This window comes from Mus caroli, unplaced genomic scaffold, assembly GCF_978045245.1.
Source record: "Mus caroli unplaced genomic scaffold, Mus_caroli_1 scaffold_9, whole genome shotgun sequence".
In the NCBI taxonomy this organism is placed as follows: Eukaryota; Metazoa; Chordata; class Mammalia; order Rodentia; family Muridae; genus Mus; species Mus caroli.
In genome coordinates, this window is record NW_028227264.1 from 2,771,338 (window position 1) to 2,792,166 (window position 20,829).

Consider the following 20,829-nt stretch of genomic DNA (forward strand, 5'->3'; position numbering starts at 1 on the left):
CAGGTCCCTGCGAACCAGGCACTGAGCTTTCTGGATCCATCATCTTTGGCTTTCAAGCCTCCAGAACCATAAGGGAGGATGTTGTATAAAGTCTCCAGACTATGTTAGTACAGAATAGCCCCAATATTGATATAAGGCATAAATAAACTCAAAAGTTGTAAAACTTATACTTTGATTGTACAGTGTTTAACAGCTTGGATTTTGAGAAAGGAAAGCCTGCTTCCAGCTCTACCATCAGCTGCTTGTGTGCTGTCAAGCTGGTAATTGCCTCTCGTAGATTCAGATTTTACAAACCTATGATTCAACATCACAATAGTTCCTCAATTAGAGAGCACTTGTGGTGCCTCGATAAGCTAAATCCTAGGCAGTTATTAGTTCTTCAGTGTCTCTGTGTAGTCCTTGAGTGAAAAATGTAATTAGAAGTACTATCACCAGTATAGTTATTACCATTGTTGGCAAATTAAGGCAAAATGATCGGTCTTCCCTTTTGTGATAGCCTGACTGAACTAAGAAATCTATTCCCCAGAATAGAAAGATATCGTCTTCAGTCATCACAATATGACCAGCAGCTGCCTACACAGGCACCTGAGCCTCTCCTTCAAACTCAGGCTGTCCTTCATCCTTGCTTTCTTCCCACTGTGTGTAGAATGCTCCTCACACACTAAAGTTGCAGTTGGGCCTAAAGGTAAAGACCATTTTCAGTCTCGTTGTATTCTGGTGCCCACATCTTCCTGCCCTAGACACTGTAAAATACAAGTTACCTACTGTGCCCACATGAACTCATCAAGTGACGGTTTCTGTTTCTGTCATGTCTGTTTTCTGTAGTTGGGTGGATGCCACAGGCACCTGGCTATAGGTTAAAAAGATACTATTTATTAGCAGCCCTACCACTGGTGAGTCTCGGCCCATGTGAGCACATGTATTCTGTAACAAGTGGTGTCCTCTCCACTTCTTTTCTTAACAGTGTTCAAGACTGGTTTGTTTGAAAAGTGCAGTGAAACTCAACAGAACAGATCTTTAGTGTTTTACAGGAAAAGGGGTAGGGTGTCATATTAGTAAGAAGGTAGATACAGTTAGCAGCAGTCTTGATCAGCTTCAAGAAACTGGGGTTCCTCTTTCAAGACAGTGGCCTCAAGGGGAGTTACAGCCATCCAAAATAAGACTGGAAGCAAAGCCTAAAGCAGTGGATCTCAACCTGGGTAGCACAACTCCATTTGGGGAGGACCCTTTCACAGGGGTCACCTAAACCTGTCCAAAGCCACAGATAGTACATTATGATTCATAGCAGTAGCAAAGTTACAGTTAGGAAGTAGCATTGAAGATAATTTTCTGGTTGGGGGTCACCACAACACGAGGGACTGTATTAAAGAGCTGAAGTGTTAGGAAGGTTGAGAACCACTGCTCGAGAGGTTCTCTGGGTCTCGGCCATGCCGTGATGCTTTGTAGCTTGCTATCTCTTTGCCTTCTGATCCACAGCCAGAAGGAACTCCAGTGCCCCATAGCTCTCATCCCTTTTCTTCCACAGGATGGCACAACCATGGCCAACTTCATCTCTTAAATTATTTTCTTTAATAAACTTTTTTTTAAACTTCAGGTAATTAAGGTACTGATCTTAGAAACCTAAAGAGGTCATTACCATAGTCAAATACAAGCTAGTCCAACGACAAGCACCCCACCTTTGAAGGTCTAGAACTAGTCTGGCATGAAATGTGTGTCAGTCAGGAATCATGAAGGAAGACACAAAGCACGTTGAGAATATGATGCAGAGATGTGATGCTAGCTTTGCTGGGAGAGCCCTTGCTGTTATGCCCTGTGGGCCTTTAGCATTCAGGAAGCAGGGAGTATAGGTATCTACAGACCTCTGAAGGTGGCTGCTGCCACCCAGAGGTCAGCACAAGGCAGCTAATGCTGGCCTTACACAGCTATGCTCTGAGCTGATCCTACTGTGTGAATCACATTGAAGCTGGAGAGAGAATTTCTCAGTGTCTTCTTCGCCTTCTGAATCTTTCATGAAAGCATGACAGAATGTGAATTTCATCCAAATCCCGAGGGGGAAGAGGCTGAGGAAATATAATCCCCAGACTTCTGGCTTCTGGGATACAGGAGAAAGAAGAGAGCTTTAAAGAGAACACTTCTCAATAAACCAACAAACAACAAATAAAAAACACTACCCTGCCAGTCACAACCTTGAGTTAAACAGGTTTCCTCAAATGCTAAAGTTGAAATTGAGTCATTTCTCTTTCAAAAGATGGATCTCTTTAATATGCTATATAAGTTTATTAAAGTTACTTTCTAATTTTAAGTTAGGACTTTATGGTTAATTTCAAAATGGATTCAAAGCATGCGGTCACTCTTTTGCTCAACATCCATCGAAGCATTCTGTCTCAGTGATCCCTGCATAATCTATATGGTATAATCTATATGATATCCCAACCTCCCCATTAAGTCTTCCTCAACTATGAGTCTCCCCTCTCTATACTGCAACCACACACATGCTTCAGTGTTTCTGAAGATCACAGAGCAAGTTCCTGCCTCGAGATATTTTCATAGATTATTCTCTCTACAATTAAACTCTGAGAATCACCCATAGCTTATACACTAACATTTTCCAAGCCTTTTTAGCAATCGCTGTATTAGTGAAGACTTTCCTGAAGGCCTTAGACAACAGTTAAACATTTAAAACTATTCTCCACTCTGTTTTTGTTAATTTTGTTGTATTTAGTGGTATTTAGTTCTTTTCTTTTGTTTCTATTTGTTTGTTTGTTTTGTAGCCTTGGCTATCCTTGAGCTTGCTTTGTAGACCAAGCTGGCCTTGAACTCACAGAGATCCACCTGCCACTGTCTCCTGAGTGCTGGGATGAAAGGTGTATACCAGAACTGCCTGGCTGCAGAATTGGTTCTGAGTACTAACAAGTACTAAGTCTATACCCACTTATCTAGTTTATATGATTGATAGCTCTAAAATATGACTTACTCTAGGACAGGTACTATTTTCTGTCAATTCTTATATTCTCAGCACTTAAAACACCCAACACATAAAAATTACTTAAAAACATTTGTGGAGTGAGAGCACTGATTAATATTTGTTGGAAAAGACACTTATTGCTATATGCATATCCTAATATGAGCTCATGCACGAGTAATGTGCCAGGTTTATCATGTCTGTGGAATTATGCTACCAGCAATTAGACACAGTTAGATTAATATGGAAGCCACTAGAAATTATCAATATCTCTGGGAAGACCTGATCCTCAGTGGATGGTCCACACAAGAAGCTCGTATGGTTCATGATGGCAAGAGAAAGAAATGCTGCTTTCTCTTCCTTTTGATTTTCTTTTTAGTTGAGGAGTTTTTGCATCTCAGAACTATGTCTGAGATGCAAACCTGCACAACGGCACAACCGCAAATGTGCTTCTGGGAGTACATTTGGATGTGTTATTTCATGACTAAAGTGGGTCCTGAGAAGTTAACAGTTTTGTGAAGTCGCTTGATACACGCACTTCTGAGATGGAATGATGATGGGCATGTACGCCTTGGGTTGGTGAGTCTATGCCTAAATGGATTGGAATCCTTTTCTCTTTCGGTACCTATCTTACCATCATCTACCTTTTCTCTTTTTTCAAAGGGTTATAACATGTTCAACATATTTCTAACAGTAATTTCATAGGCCACCAGCACTCTGTCTAGTCTTGTGAATGACACATTTTCTAAAAACTGTATATAGCCTAACATTTGTTCATAAGACAATGGTGCCAGTAATGACGTCAAGCCATGGATGATTTTGCAAAGAAAAGAGATTGTGTGGCTTGAAGAACTTCTTAATTGGATCCCTTCAAAGTGTGTTCCAGAACGGCTGAATAAACTCACTGGCACAAGGTTTATGGGCCACTGGAAATATTTACTGAAATCTCGGAATGGGTGATATGATCAGGGAGTCTCTTCTTCCTGGCAGATCTGGTTATCCATTTTTGATAAGCTAGAAAAAAATCGAGAATTATCAAATAAAATTTCAGTTCTGACCTCCAATTACCCAATGAGAAAAAAACTGGCTGACTGGCAAAAAGCAATACCAAGGAATTACTAGCTCCTGAAAGGTATACTTCAGGACTCATTGACAACCTCCCCCATAAGGTCCTCTTGTCACCTTCTCTTCTGCTGCCAACACGCTGTGTCCCTTCTCAGATAACTCATGTTTGTAGGATGCTTATTAGTAATAAGGGGACACAACACACTTGGTTTATCCATTGAGGAAAAACTGTATACAAGCTCCGGGTCTTACCGTATGTGCTCAGCAAAGCCCTTTCATGACTCACTGTAACCAGGAGGACTAACATCCTCTAATTTGCCTTTACCTAATTGAGGTTCATATCTGGCATTCAACTTGGCATGTCTTCCCAAAGCAAATGGCCTTTATATGCATGGAGTACATATTTGCACCTGTTACTAAAATAAATAGCAGTGATGGGCACCACATCAGGAACATTTGAGGTGAGTTGTGTTTGCTTTTGTCTTCCCCAAGATGTCAAATGGCACAGTGTGAATTAGGCATAGTTGAAACATTGGACATAACCGAGGACCTTGGAAAAGATAACAAAAGATATACTAGACTTATAGGAAAACGGGGGAGGGGGGTCACTAGGACTCAAAGTATGTAGCATGGAACATATTGGTAGGAATGGCCCAGGGCACCACGGCAGAAAATATGGCAGTGTGCAGACAGACATGGTACTGGGGAAGGGGCTGAAAATTCTTCATCCAGTTCTACAGGCAGCAGGAAGTTAGTGTTACACTAAACAGAGCTTGAGAATTTGAGACCTCAAAGGCTGCTCCCACAGTGACACAAACAACAAAGTCACACCTACTCCAACAAGTCCACACCCACTCCTACAAAGCCACACCTTCTCCAACAAAGACATACATTCCCCTATGGACCTACGGGGGCCATGTTCTTTCAAAACATCACATTAATTAATGGGAAATATTACTTGCATTTTCAGAAAGCTTCCAAACCCTCAAATTTTCTCCATGTAAGAAGCTATGACATGGGCAGTGATACTGATGTGAACAGTAGGGGCATGTCTAATCATACAGGACTAGACTCTACATATGTGAGATCTATAATACTTCATCACGATACTTAGTGACAAGTTACTTGTCTATGTATTGGCCATGCTATGCTTTTAATTATTAATCTAATGTGTACCCACTTGCTTATAAGAAAGAGTTTAGAGACCAAAGAAATAGCTCAGAGCCCACAAGCCCATAATGCTTTTGCAAAAGATCCAAGTTTGGTTCCCAGCACCTACATTAGGTAACTAACTCTCAACTGCCTACAACACCAGCTTTAGGGTATTTGACACCCTCTTATGGCCTCTTTCAGTACTGCATTCGCACTAATAAAACCAACACATATACACACATAATTAAAAAAAAAAAAACCTTCAGAGTGAAAGTTTGCAGCTGTAAGCTGTGTTCATTGGCTCATACTTCACGCATTCCCAGTTTACAAAGCTTCTCTTGATTGTATCAACAGACTACTGTGGGTGTTTGCCTTAGTACTGCTGTTAGTTGATTAGGACCTGTGGTGGTTCATACAAAAACATGTCCTCTGTAGGTTCACATATTTGAACACATGGTCCCTGGTTGGTGATGATGATTGGGGTAGCTAAGGGATTTTTCTATATGTGTCATTTTGCTAGAGGAAGTAGGTCATAGGATGAGCTTTGGGGGTTTACAAGACTTCCCTCATATGCAGTTCACTTCCTGTTTGTCAGTGATGATGATCTCTTGGCTTCCTGCTCTTGCCACCTGCTGTCATGGACTCTCTCACTGTAATTATAAGATCAAATAAACTCTTCCTTCTGGAAGTTGCTTCTGGTCATGTTGTTTTATCAGAAAAATAACTAACATAGCCTCCATCTTTAGAAGCTCACATGTCCTTAATTATCCCTTCAAAGACTCTGTCACCAAGTACAGACGTTTTAGGGTTAGAGCTTCACATGCAAGCCAGGAAGGAGGCATTGTTCAGTCCAAAAGGGAGGGATGCAAAGGTCATGCAAAGATATCCTTGAGTTCCTCGAAGAGACAATGAGTGCTGAAATAAGCTGATGGCAATTGAAAGGCAAAGGAGGTGATCAATTGTGGACAGCATTTCACAGGCAAAAGCTGCAGCCACTGAGGCATCAGGGCCAAACCTCCAGTGCTGAGTCTGGGCAACAAAGAAAATAACACTGTGTTAAGGAAAAGACCGGGCTTTGTTCACGTGTATTTCTGCATTTTCTCTTGATACGAACTCCACCCCTCTCTGTTTCTGTTTCTTCTATTTTCTCCAAACTGTTAAGTTAGCAGAACATCTGATCTTCATGCCTTCCTTAAGACAATCCCTGGAAACAAATTTCCCTGTCACCCTGGTGACCCTCTGCTGTCCCTTCTGTCACTTTCTGCACAGCCACCACAGTTGTTCTTTATCTGCTCACCGGTTCCTCTGGATTTTTTGGTTAATATTCCTCCTTCCAGTATCTGCTGTCCTGTCTTACTCTTGTATCTCACTATTGTCCTTAGGAATGCTTAGGTCTGGGACAACAGGGAAAAGCATTTACTACCAAACCTGATGAATTACATTTGCTCTGTGGGACCCACAAGATAAAAATAAAGAACTGATTCCAACAGTTTGTCCTCTGAACTTCATGTAGATACCCACAGAAACACACACACGTGCACACACACACACACACAGAGTGTGAGAGAGAGAGAGAGTGAAAGAGAGAGAGTGAGAGAGAGAGAGTGAGAGAGAGAGAAAGTGACAGAGACAGACAGAGACAGATAGAAACAGATAGAGACAAACAGATACATAAACACACACATACACAGACATACACATCGCATGCATATATACACATATGTTTTAAGAATCCTTATTTCCAACATTTTGCTTGAAGATTTACATAAGAATCATTTTAAGGCAATCTATTTTGTAGGGAGGAAATGCAAAGATGTACTGATTTACAAACTATGCGTACATTGAGCTCTTGGAATGCTTTCTCCCAAGAGGAGTCATTAAATTATGAGTAAATTAATACAAATTCAAGAATGCGGAATCCACAAGAGTCATTTAAAATATGAATAAATGAATACAAGTGCAAGAACAAGGTAATCCACATAAAATGCTGTGATAAAGAGGACTTAAGATACAGTATGAATAGTTGTTATGATGTATTTATGATTTAAGGTGTATAATTTGAGGGTCTTTGTCCAAATCTGAGATGTTTTCACAAAAGCAACATTTTCTACACAGCACTTCTGAATTATCCAAAGATCTTGATACGTTTTTCCCCAAGTCAGCATCCCATGTTCTAAGTGTCCTGAGCTAGAATGAGGTTTAAAACCTACACTATGAGTGAAGTCTACGGGCAGTTCAGACACAAAGATACTTGCAGACTGGATACAAAGAAAACTGTATACCCTGTAGCCAACACCCTGAGGTGAAGGTTGGTCATAGGACTTGTACTCCAGCAACTTCAGTCATATGTTAATTTCTCTTGGGAGCAGCAGAGGAGAGCGTCTGTTGACCTTGCAGAGTTGATGAAACAGAGCAATATCAGGACATTTGGGAAAGAAACATCATATCCACTGTGAAATTTCTCACACCTCTCCTCCCCAGTACACAAACCAAACTAAAGCATAGCAGACAAAACAGCAACCAAAAAGAACTGTGGGGTGTGAGTACAAATGGCTTTTGCTTAGATTTTGAACACCATGGTCCCAGTAGACATAAAGAAAAAAAAAAAAAAACAATTTGTTTCCTATTATTTGACAGACACTGAAATAAATACTCGCCTGTTGTCTGTGTCTTGGTCTATTCATTGCTGACTCTACCTGCCCTTGGGGGTTGGAGATGAGCTGGGGCAGAATCAACAACATAGACTCTGGGAGCAGGTGAAAAATGCCCAAGCAAGCTCATCTGAACACTGCTGCCAGCTCCTTTGATACCCTCCACCCATGCCCATGGATCCCAAGAAAGTATCTCTTCTAAACAGCAGTTCCCGATTGGCCTGCATTGTTTGTATCAGCAATCCTTGGTCTCAGTCAGTCTTCAATTAGGTCCTCTTGCAGGAGATGCCTTTATGACTGAGTGGCCCCAGGTGTTTACTTATAGGTGGCAGCTGCCTGTCCTCCTAAACTTATCCTCAAATTCATCTCCAGCAGCAGAGGCTCACTGGCACTCCCAAGAGGCTTATGGGTAGATACTTCTTGTAATATTAGAAATAATTTCACGTATTCGTTACATGCAAGCCAACCTACTAAAACTGGCAAAACATAAGCACGGTGTATAGATGGATATTGTGCACTGATTTACAAAAAACAAACAAACAAACAAACAAAACCAAACCAAGCATTCACAGAGAATAAACCACATAATTACCATTAATCCAGTTAAAATTGTCTAATTAACTATAATCCATAACTACGGTACTGTATTCTCTTTTGGGGCATGTTTGTGTAAGTACATGTTAATGTGTGTGTGTGTGTGTGTTCATGTGTGCATGTGTATGTGCACGCATGCAGACACCAGAGGGCGATGTGGGCAGTCTCTCTTTTTTGTTTTCCCCCAGATTTTTGAGACAGTCTCTCACTGAAGGAGGAACTTATGGTTTCAGCTAGGCTGATTGGTCAATGGACTCCCCTCCTGCCTCTGCTTCCCCATTTGTGGGATAATAGACCTGTACTGCCACACCTAGCTTTCAAGTGGGTGCTGAAGAACCAAATTGAGAGGTCCTCACGATCGCCCGACAAACCCTTTACTGAGTGTCTTTCTCCTCAGGCCTCGTGCTTTTTCCTCTTCAATGTGTAGCTCATTGCCCTTATCACCTTACAGTTTCCTAGCAAAAACTGTATTTTCTACTTAATTTCTATTTGTTCTTTCAATAAAAACAAAAGTAAAACAAATATGTGGAACAGTGGTGAAAAGTTAAATAGAAGATAAAATCATTTTAGGCAGCAATACAGTAACACTAATCCTTGGAGAAGCTTAATTTTAAAAATTATTTCTCTTTACCTCATTTTTCTTTTTTAATTTAGAGTAAAAAGAAAATTAGACTCTTCGGCTATTGATTTTTTGTCTCTTCCAGTGCTCCTAGGTTATTTTTATTTTGAATTGTATATTTTCAAAATATTTACCAAAATGTGCACTGTAATTTTTTTAAATCAAATGATTATAGACTTGTGGTATGGAAAAGAATAATCCTTCATCCCTACTTCTCCTGATTCTTCTTCTCTTGGGGTATAATATCTGAAAAAAAATAGCGATGTTTAATTTATATTTACCTTCCTCTCTGTAAACAAGCTCATGTTCATTCTTGAAGTTTAGAAACATTTATCGATGTGCTTTTGCCTGTGTGCATGTTTGTGTGTCATATGCATGCCAGTGGGAGGCCAGAATAGGGCATTGGGTGTCCCAGAACTCAAGTTACATGCAGACAGATGTGAGCTGCCATATAGGTACTGTGACCAAACCCAGGTCTTATGGAAGAGCACGTGGTACTTTTAAGGACTGAGGCACATCTCCTGCCCTAAATTCTTGATTTTACTAATTTAGGAATCATCTATTGAGTTCTCATCATAGAAATTGAGCAGTTAATTCTAGCTCCAGGCTCTTGTCTATCTCCCTTGTTCAATTATATTTCCTGGGCTTATGATAGGTCTACTCTGATGAAAGCCCCTGATTTGATATAACCTCAGCAGGATGTGTTCATATGCAATGACATCTCAGCACAAGTCTTTGTTTGTCTTGGAGCTAACAGTTCTCTATTATTTGTTCTTTTTGATGAAATGTTGAAGTTCTAGATCGATCCTTATATTTCCATCCACTTATCTAGGCTGTCCATATTTGACAAGTGTGATACCAGGACAAAGGTTCTGCTATCACAGGAACAACTGTGCTATGATATCAGGTGAGTCACACTCCTTGAAAACTACAATTTAATAAATTTAAAGGTGTGTACTCTTTATAAAAGATGTCTGGAAGATGGGGAAATGGCTCAGTAAATAAAGCACTTGTCATACACTCATGAGGACATGAATTCAAATTTCGGAACCCATGCGCAATTGGGCATGGAAATGCTCCACTCTAATCTCTTGCCCTAGTGTTACTAAGGCAAGATGGAAGGAAAATCCCCAGAAAGTCATGGGTCAGATAGCCTCAAGTCAGCAGCAGTGAACAAAAGAGAGCTTGTCTCAAATAATGTAGAAGACAAGAATGCAGAGTCAGCATAGTCCTGTGAGCACCACATACACAAGCTACCATGCATATGTGTCATACATGCACATACGTGTCATACATGTACATATATGCTATACAGATACACACATGTAATACACATACATACATGTCATATGCACACATGTCAAGCTGCACTACACACATGTCATATACCTGCACATGGTGCCACAGACCCTCTGGGTCCCTTTGTCTGTGTGGACAGGGTCTCTGGTCGCAGGTAGGCAAGGCGTCTTGGCGGGTGACAGACAGACCAACACGCGAGATTATGTAGAATTTGAATGTATTGTCACAAAGTGAACACCAGTCTTATATAGTACAGAAAATAAAAGGGGTAGGAAGTCACAGCAGACAAAGTACATTGAAGTTGCCTGACACAAAACAAAGGAATGACTTCAAAAGGACTTACAGGAACCAGGTAAATGTTTACAGTAAAGATAAAGCAGTCCTGCCTAGGGTCAGCTTAGTGACAGGTAAGGATTTCACACTCTAATGCTACTCCTTTGAGCCTTGTGAAGGCTAGCACTAGGGTGTTCTGCTCTTAGTGGAATGCCCCCTTATTTCCTAGGCCTTGCTAAATTCTTATATGAGTGTAACTTTTAAGTTATCTGGAGAATCTCCATTTGTCAGAAGAATTCTCCAACTTGCTTCTAATATGCAATGTAGCCTGTACTGAAGATTTCTATCTCAGTGGGATTCCCTGGCTCTTTCATGGTAAACACTCTGCAGTCTAGCCCTGAGCTGTTGGCTGTCTTTTGTAATGCTTAATTAGTTACTGAATAGGTAACTTCCTTACCACATTTCTACCAGATTCTCATCGGCTTCTGGAACCTTGGAACACTGGTGGGGGCTTATGTATCTCAGAATTCAATAAAGACACTATTAATAAGATAATACTAAAAGAGAGCACGTGGATCCATACACCAGACTAACATGGGAATAGGGTATGAGTATATGGGTTAACGAGAACGCCAAAGCTCCAGGAGGTGAGTTGACTTGACTGTAATGCGTGGCAACATGGCATACATGTACATACATGTCATACACAAAAGTAAATAAATAAAATAAAAGAAGGTATCTGCTGGTCTGTGCTCCGACCTGTGGAGATCTGTGGGGCTCTGGCCCAGCTGGAGCAGCCAAGGAGTTGTGCTCTCTAGAGGTGGACACTACTCTCTTCTGCAACTGCTGCTGTTGCTCTGAAGCTAGTACTGTGTGCAGCAGGACAGGACGCTGCGTGGAACTGGCGGGAGGGGCAGGGGTCAGGGCTGGGGGTGGGGGGGGGGAATTGCCCTTCTGAGGCCATTGCTGCTCTGGCACAGTGAGAAGAGACATTACAGAGAGTCAGCAGGAGGGGTTCTGCTAGTGAGCCCTGGACTGCTTCCTTCAGGAGAGGACTCTCTTCTGAAGAGTGCTACAGCTCTTTTATGATAGACGCTCCCAGACAATCTTTGGTGAAACAATTCTCACACACAACTTTACTCCTTGTGGGTGGGGTGGGATCTAAAAGCAGAAGCCTTCTATTGGCTTGGTCTGAGATGTTAGGGACGCCTCATCTGCATATGGAGGGGTTTTGGGGTGCTGCCCCTATGTAGCTGATTGTCAGGATCCTCTCCATGGGGTGCAGTGGTCTTGTGACAGGGGCCTGGTTGGGAGTAGGTGAAATACCTACTGTCCTCAAGTCTGAGGATTTGGGGTTTCTGAACCCATTCAACCTTATCAAGTTTCCTGGCACTGTCCACTGCCCCACAGGTATCTAGAACACAAATGGAGAAAACTTTAAATAATAGGAAAAACTCCCACAACCATGAGCCTAAGTGTCTTCTCCACACTGGAAGCTTCGCTAGACAAGACTTCTCACTGTGCGGTGGATGATCCCAGTGGACATCCTGTTGTCTTATAAGTCTTGTCTTTGATGTTGTTGCCGTGATTAATTCAAGAATACCAAGCATTAGCAGTTAAAGATGCCCCAGTAAATTGACACCTCCAGTTCTTTATGACACACTGGCTAACAAAATCCCAACTGTCCCTGGGATTGTTAGAAACACATTTAAGTCTCAGATAGGGGTGCTTATACTTGTAGGTCCCCAGGTACTCATGTCTGCATTCTGCTTACCATTCCAAGAGAACCCAGGGGGTGTCAGGCCAGGTTCAGTGCCAAAGGTATTCAGTCTGCTCTTCCCACCAGATTCATCTGTACTCTCTTCATGAGAAAAATCAGCAGAAGTTTTGCCCGGCGCTGGCTATATTGTTTCTCCTAGTCATTCAGGGTACTGGGCTTCAATATGTTGGTAGGCAATATCTTAAACACATACAGAAAGTGAGAGAACTATAGTACCTGTGTTATGCCAGACAACAAGTGAGTCTGGATGAAGAACATCACTAACATTAAGGTATTCAGAATCAAAGCATCCACTCCCTTCTGGGAACATTGGGTGTTTATTTCCCTTCCCCAGGAATCTTGGCCACAGCCTTATCTTCTCTTGAGAAGGCTCTAGATAGGACATTTTTCAGTGTGGCTAATTTCTAGAATCCTTCTTCAGTGGTACCCAGCTTTTCTTCTAAAAGCTATTGAATATCCAATGTAGTTAGATCTGAAAACAAAAGCTATATATTCTTACTTTGCCTGTTTGAATTTTTCTGCTGAGTATACCTAGAATTCTTCCCATAATTATCACTTTCCTTCATCATTGTACTGAGAACCAAGCCTCCAGTCCAGAAACAAGTAGGGGTTGCTGTCAAACAAATCAAGACACATGTCAGAAAGACACAACGAGAAAGGGATACCTGATGGACCTCAATTCTGTGTAGATGCTTCTTTTCCTTTGTAATAGAAGTATAAATGTTTTTCTTCGATATTCTGAAATTTCATCACTAAGAAGCCACTCCTTCTGGCCCAGCTGAACGTTTCTGTTTTAAGTGTGTTGGGTGTGTCCACTCTGAGATGTCCTCTTCTCTTCCTTAGCAACAGTGATCTCAGCTCTGCTTTTTGGAGAATGTTTACTGAATGCTGGAGTTTGAGAGTAGTGTTCCCCCCTCTTATTTCTCCTCTCCTTTTTCAAATCTGTTATTCATTCCAGAGAGCAACTTTTCTTACTTTTCGGTTGTTAAGATTTCTTTTAAAAACTATCATCTTCAACTTGAAATGACCTTTCTCACATTGTGCTGTAGAGTCTATTTTATTTATGACTTCAGCAAATTCTGAAACAACACTCCGAGTGTTCATCTGAGCACTTGAAGTTGCTCAGTTTCCTATGAGAACTTTTTTTTTCTTGTTTATCTTTATCTTTTACCATGGCCATTCTTCTTCTATAGCTGCTGATCCTTGGATCTCCTGGATGTTTCAGAAAGAACAGGAGAGGTTTTCTTCCTATCATATATAAAGCAGACTTTTAAATATGTTTTCTGGACTTGTAAGTACATATCTGGAAGTTATATGACAAAGTGTGGGCTGTTGCTTAATAAGTAAGCATTCCAATGGGAGTTCCCACTTGCAGGCAACTCAATCATCAGGAGGAGGAGTGCTTTATTCTTGGGTACTAATATTTGCAAGAGAAGCCTCAGCATTTCCACCAGGCCAATTCAAATGCTTCAGGAGACATAATAGCATTTGCTTCTCCTCACCCTATTCACTTCAGTCAAATCTGGGACTGTCAATCATTCCAGTGTTACACAGGCACAGTGGAGCAGGATGTGGCAGGATGGGGCAGGATGGGGCAGGGTAGAACCTACTTGGTCTATGCCTATTCATATCTTCAATTAAGCCCCTTTCAGCTCTGATCATCCATTCCTTCTGCTTTGCTACCTGTCCTTCTTCACTGGTTTCATAATGAACACATAGAGAGGCACACACACTTCAATTTGTCTTCATAATTATGTAAATGTTTAATATTTAATAAAATACCTCACATCTAGTCTCTATGCCTATCTATCTATCTATCTATCATCTATCTATCTATCTATCTATCTATCTATCTATTATCTGTCTGTGTATCTATCATCTACCTATGTATCTATCATCTAATCTTCATGTCTGTCTAGATAGACAGTGTCTTAGTCAGGGTTTCTATTCCTGCACAAACAACATAACCAAGAATCAAGTTGGGAAGGAAAGGGTTTATTCAGCTTACACTTCCATACAGCTGTTCATCACTAAAGAAAGTCAGGACAGGAACTCAAGCAGGTCAGGAAGCAGGAGCTGATGCAGAGGCCATGGAGAGATGTTCATTACTAGCTTGCCTCCCCTGGCTTGCTTAGCCTGGTCTCTTATAGAACCCAAGACTACCAGCCCAGAGATGGTCCCACCCACAAGGGGCCCTTCGCCCTTGATCACTAATTGAGAAAATGCCCCACAGCTGAATCTCATGGAGGCACTTCCCCAAATGAAGCTCCTTTCTCTGTGATAACTCCAGCCTGTGTCAAGTTGACACAAAACTAACCAGTACAGACAGCAATAATCCATTCTCTATCTATCTATCCAACTGTCATCTACCTATCTGTATATCTATCATCTGTCTATCCCTCTGTCACCTACTTGTCTATCATCTACCTGTCTAATATATCTATCTGTCATGGATCCATCTATCCATCTATCTGTATAGTATTCATCTATCATCTATCTATGTCTATCTATTAATCATCTATCCATCTACCTATTATCTATTTATCTATTGTGTGTCTGTGTACCTAACTATTATCTTTCTATCTGTCTGTCTCTCTGTCTGTCTGTCTGTCTATTATATATATATATATATATATATATATATATATATATATATATAAACATCTGCCATCTATAGGAAGAGATTTAATGTGAAATATTGGCTATCTTGAAGGTTAGAAATCTCACCATCAGCTGTCTGTAAGCTAAAGATTCAGAAGCTGGCTGCTGTTGCTGTCACAGCCCACATCTGAAGACCCAAGAACCAGACAACCCAACCACACAACCACACAGTCATATATATGCACTGACTTTGCTAGGGTATTTCTCTTTATAGTCCTGAATTTTGCTATTGCTGAGTCCTGTATATTGTCGAACATAAGGACAGGGTGAAAGGCAAGAAGATCACAGGATAGCTTCCTATGGCCTTCAGATTTTAGACTTTCTTAACATTTTCTAACAGTGTAGAATTGGGGGCTGGTGAGATGGTTCAGCAGTTAAGGGCACTGACTGCTCTTCTGAAGATCCTGAGTTCAAATCCCAGCAACCATGTGGTGGCTCACAACCATCTGTAACGAGATCTGACACCCTCTTCTAGTGTATCTGGAGACAGCTACAGTGTACTTACATATAACAATAAATCTTTGGGCTGGAACAAGCTGGGCTGGAGCAGGGCCGGATGAGCAGAGGTTCTGAGCTCAATTCCCATCAACCACACGATGGCTCACAACCACCTGTACAGCTCCAGTGTATTCATATACATAAAATAAATAAATAAATAAATAAATAAGTCTTTAAAACAAAGCAAAACAGTGTAGCATTGGTAAAAAGCCAGTGTTTGATACCAACTACACTGACTGGTGGCAGAGTGTGCAGAACATGCCTTATGCACATGGCTGGAGTGAGGCGGTGTCCTCGGTTGTGATGGAGGAACTGTGCACTGAGAACAGTTGGTAGCAATGGTAGAGTATGTTGCCATCTTCTGGTGAGACTGAGCCACTCCTTTGTTGCTGTCACTGGAAGGTCTGAGGATAGAATGTGTGTGGCTGGCTTTTAGTGTGCACACACCCATGCAAGTGCCTGTGGGGAGTCATAGGTTGGCACCAGGCATTTTCTATCACTCTCTACCTTATTTTGTTGACACTGGGTCTCTCACAGAACCTGGGACTCTATGTTTCTGCCAGTCTGTCTGGTCAGTCAGCCTCTAGAACCTGCTTGTTGCCATGCCCACCCTTCCATCAGGATTGCAGACACATGCTAACCCATCAAGCACCTTCCTCCCTGTCAGCTTCCCCAACCAATAGCAATAGACTTTGTGACTGTGGTTAAAAGCCCCATCTTTACATCCTAGGATCAAATGGAAACCCAGTCCTCCATCGGAGGCATCTGAATCATCTCAAAGTTTTCTACCCAAGTTCTCTGCCCCCACACTTTGCTTCATACAACTAATTCCAAGGTTTATGGAGTCTGTGCAGTTGCCATCTCATGGAAAAGACTTGACTTGCTCGCCTCTTCAAGCCTCTGGTCTTTCCTAGTGTCAAAGTTCATTTCAGAGAGCTAATGTTTTCCCTGTGGGCTATACACACAAGGCCAGAGAGGTGCCAGCTCTGAAGCATCATCAAATAGATCCTTCATCATCCATGATGTCCGGTGGGGACATAGTCACACATGTCTCTGTGCCTTTTCACAGATGATCCCCCTGACATTGGGGCTGTCTTGACTTCACTCTCTCTTTGTGTTGCAACATCCACAAAGCTTCACTTTCTGACTGGCAGAGCCAAACTGGTTACGGAAAAGAATAGATATGAAATCCAGATGGCCACCAACTAGCCCACTAAGCTCATTTTGAATAACACAGTACAGCGGCCAGATTTTTGAAGACTCGCTGAGCCCTATGATGCCTAGGACACACGAGGGTCCTTTACTTGGATTTTTTTTTTGTCTCTTGAATGTTTTAGACATATCCATCATGGTAAAATGCTTTTCCAACAAAGGTGTTTCCCCATGGCCTTGCAGCAAGAAATTGCTTCTCCTTTCTTATCCCTTCTGGCCTGTTGCATGCTTGCTGGTCCTTTTCCAGGAGGAAATCTGCCTGAGATTAGCTCTTCCTCTTCTGCAATTGTGCTCTTGGACCTTCTTTATAATCTCTGTCTTTCCGCTCCACACCATCCCCTTGTCCTTCCACCGATGCAGATGCACAGACTCCTTTGTGGCTATGCTTTCCTGGCGTAGCTCAGTCATTTCCTTACTGTCATTAAGATGGTCACAAATATTTTTGGTGTCATGATTCAGAAATGCACTAAAGCCCTGTAAGATAAAGGCCTGGAAGATGGCTTAGTCAATGAACCACTTCTCACACAAGGTTGATGGCCTAACTTCAATCTGCAGGACCCAGTAGAAAGTCTAACATATATAATCCCAGCCCTGGGGACTTGGAGATATCCAGATCCTGGGAATACACTGGCCAGCCAGGCTAGCCTGACCAACAAATAGAAGGTCTTGGTTAGAGAACTTAAAAACTAAAGTGGATGGCTTTAAAGAGTGACTTTGAAGTTGTTCTGTTCTCTGGCCTCTGCATAAGCATACACGTGCGCACGCGCACACAGACACAGACACAGACACACACACACACACACACACACACACATGAGTGCACACACACACAAAGAATTCATACCCTATTTAAAAAAGGATAATATTTATGTGTGTGCCTGTGACCCTTCACGTTATTAGGTTGTATGTCAACTAAACCAATGGTTACTCTATATCAGATGGCATGGGAAACGTTTTCCATAATTTAATTGTAATATGAATCCATGGTGAGTTCAGCAGGTTGTCACTCCACGTGATAAATAAAGGAACAAAGGATCGGAAGCTAGAAGTAATAATAATTCCCTGGTCACTTAGGAGAGAATGCAGAAATACCTTAGCCCAAACTCCATTTTCCTGTCTTACCGTGACATCATCTTTTAACTAGAGAGTCACATTTATAATACACTATTGGAATAAACCCAAAGACATAATATATCATTTGCTAATGTGTCCTCAAAATATGGTGATTATAAACTGTCACTGGCCAGGATGTTTGTTGGTCCTAATGAGAGCCTGTGTCTTTGATGTGCCCGTGACAGCGGTGCCTAGGTCAGATGACTAAGCATGACACATGACTGGCCTGACAAGTGTCTTTCTTGGGTAGGCTTTTCTTGTAATTCTAAAGTGTCATGACCACACGCAACTTGGAGAGGAAAGGAGTCGTTGCATGTTATACTTCCAGACACCAGTCCATCCCCGAGGGCAGTCAAGGCAGGAGCTCAAGCACCTCAGGAGGCAGGCACTGGAGGGAGACCATGAGGGCACACTACTTATTGGCTTGTTCTTCACAAGTTGCTCAATCTGCTTTCTTACACCATCCAGGATGCCCTGCCCAGTGGTGACAACCACCCACATGGGCTGGGTCCTTCCACATCAATCGTTAGCCATTAACTCCCCCACCCCTTCAGACTTGTCTACAGGCCAGTCCAAGGGGACATTTTTTTCAATTAAAATGTTTTTCTCTTTCCAAATGACACTAGCTTGTGTTGAGTAAATAAAACACAAGCCAGCACAACAAGAAAAGGGAGGTTTTAATATGGTGGATTTTTTCAGATAGCTCAAACTTAAATGTGGACAACATGTTGAATAGAAGGTGACTGGCCACCCAAGATTTCCTGAGATTGTGTCTCACTATAAAGGTATCATGACATCACCTGCTTGCTTTCTGGTTTCCTGCCCTGCTCCATTCATGCAATGTGAAACAACTGTGAGGACAGAAGAAACACAGACCATGACCATAGATAGGAAAGAGTGCTAGGAGCATTCTCTCTTAAATATTATCTTCAAGCACAATCTTTCTGCACAGCGGAGTCTCCTACTCTTGATTAACTCCACCTCGACACCTTTGCCTTTAATTTGGACTTAATTAGCCTCAGAGTGTAATGTAAAGGATTTCCTTTAACACCGCTAATTCACAGCTTCTTCATTCTGCAGTTTAGTGTGACTTCCTATTCTCCCCAGTTCCTATGCTCTCCTTTCCTGTTTACAGTGCAAAGATGAGACCACTTTGGGACCTCACCTCTGTTAGAAATCACTCCTTTTAAAAACAATTTATTTTAGTGTGTGTGTGTGTGTGTGTGTGTGTGTGTGTGTGTGTGTGTGTTTGCACATTTGCATGTATGTACAATCAGAGGCCAGAGAGACTGTCAGATCCCCCTTGGAACTGGACTTACAGGTGCTCGTAAGCTATTCTGCATGGGTGCTGAGGACAGAACTCAGGCCTTTTGCAAGAATAGCAAATGCTCTTAACTGATGCACTCTCTCACTGAAGCCCGAGAGACCCCTCTTACATATGAACATTAAGTGCAGAAAAGCCCATACCCAAAAGAAAGATCTTAGTCATAAAGAATTTGAAATGCATTTTGCAAGCCACTCATTAAGCAAAAACACAATAAAATCTGTTCAAATTAAAGAAAAACTAAAGGTATATAAAACTAAAAAAGACATAGCACATATTATGTGTTTCCCTATTATGATTTTAAACTCATTTTTTATTGAAAACATTTTTTCATATGATGTATCCTCCCCCCCACCCAACTCCTTGAAGTATCCTTTATTTGATTTTGTGTTCCCATCTCCTGAGAGATGATCTATAAGAGACACTAGTATCCTTACCTTTGGCTATCAGACTACTGGGACAAAGGGCCCCAGGAATTAAATTTCTCCAGGACTCTCATACTGGAGGAAAAGAAAGATTGGACCCCTGGGGCTAACCAGAGCAGGAACTTCCCTCCCTGGAAGAGATTTCAGACAATTCTGACAACGTATCTAACCCCATTGCAGATGTAGTTGTAGCTAAGACAAGATGGATCCATGTGGGGCCGGACTATGTCTGGAGTAGAACCTTATAACTAGACATACCTCTCGCTGTACCATATCTGCATCAAGATGGATTTTGGCCTGGGTGAGTGTTACTTGGCCCTCTGTATTTATTCCTCTTTCCCAATATGGTCACAGCGAATAAACTTTTCTCTGTTTTTCAGTATTGTTTGTCTCCTCGATTAATGAATTTAGCATAGGTGGCTGAGCCTGGCTTATTAGACTTCCAAAATTCTAAATTCTCAATTAATATGCAACAGATTTTACCACAATAATGCTCTAAAATTCTCATCAAATCATGAATTCACGTATATTATTAAATAAATTATAGGAAGGCTCTAGAGAAATGGCTCAGCAGTAAAGAAAACTTGCTGCTCTTCCAGTGGACAGGAGTTCTGTTCCCAGCACCAGTAACAAGCAGCTCACAGCTACCAGTAACTCCAGGTTCAGGGAATCTGGCGCCCCCTTCTGGCCTCCTCAGGTACCTGAACTCACATGCCCAACAAGTTTAAATTAAATACATTATCATTTTCTTTCAGAGACTGTATTTAATGCTGATATATGATACATAAATTATTTTGATAAAAGCCAGTTTGGAATAAATAATAGCAAGTTAATATGTGCACTACAGACTACATGAGAATATTTCAGTGCCAGATGAAAACTCTATATGATCTGTACACATTGCATCAGCGGAGCTTGGTAACCATAAATATACACTGTATGTGATTAAAAAACACTCCCCGAAAAATGGCATTCTACTGTATACCCAGAGCTTCTGGTTATACCGTTGTCTACTGTGATCTGTGCTGAAGTTATCTGTTGAGGGTGTAAACAAAGTAAGAGAAAATGAGTCTTTCACGTGACTAAAGACAATGACTCCAGACCTAGCAAGTTTTCTGCTTTCAAAAATTTTGATGACCTGTGAGTGTCATGATAGGGAAAATATGGATGGAAGAAAACCAGGAAAATTTAGAGCCGTATA

The 20,829-nt window shown here is 41.5% G+C and overlaps 1 long non-coding RNA gene across 1 annotated transcript; it reads right to left on the minus strand.

Moving 5' to 3' along the window:
- Positions 1–3,896: 3,896 nt before the first annotated feature.
- LOC110304041 (uncharacterized) lies at positions 3,897–13,369 on the minus strand. The gene is made up of 3 exons (XR_002379001.1): positions 13,061–13,369; positions 12,390–12,575; positions 3,897–3,976 (listed from the first exon to the last, which is right to left on the minus strand). It is a non-coding gene; the product is annotated as an uncharacterized LOC110304041 (long non-coding RNA).
- Positions 13,370–20,829: the final 7,460 nt, after the last annotated feature.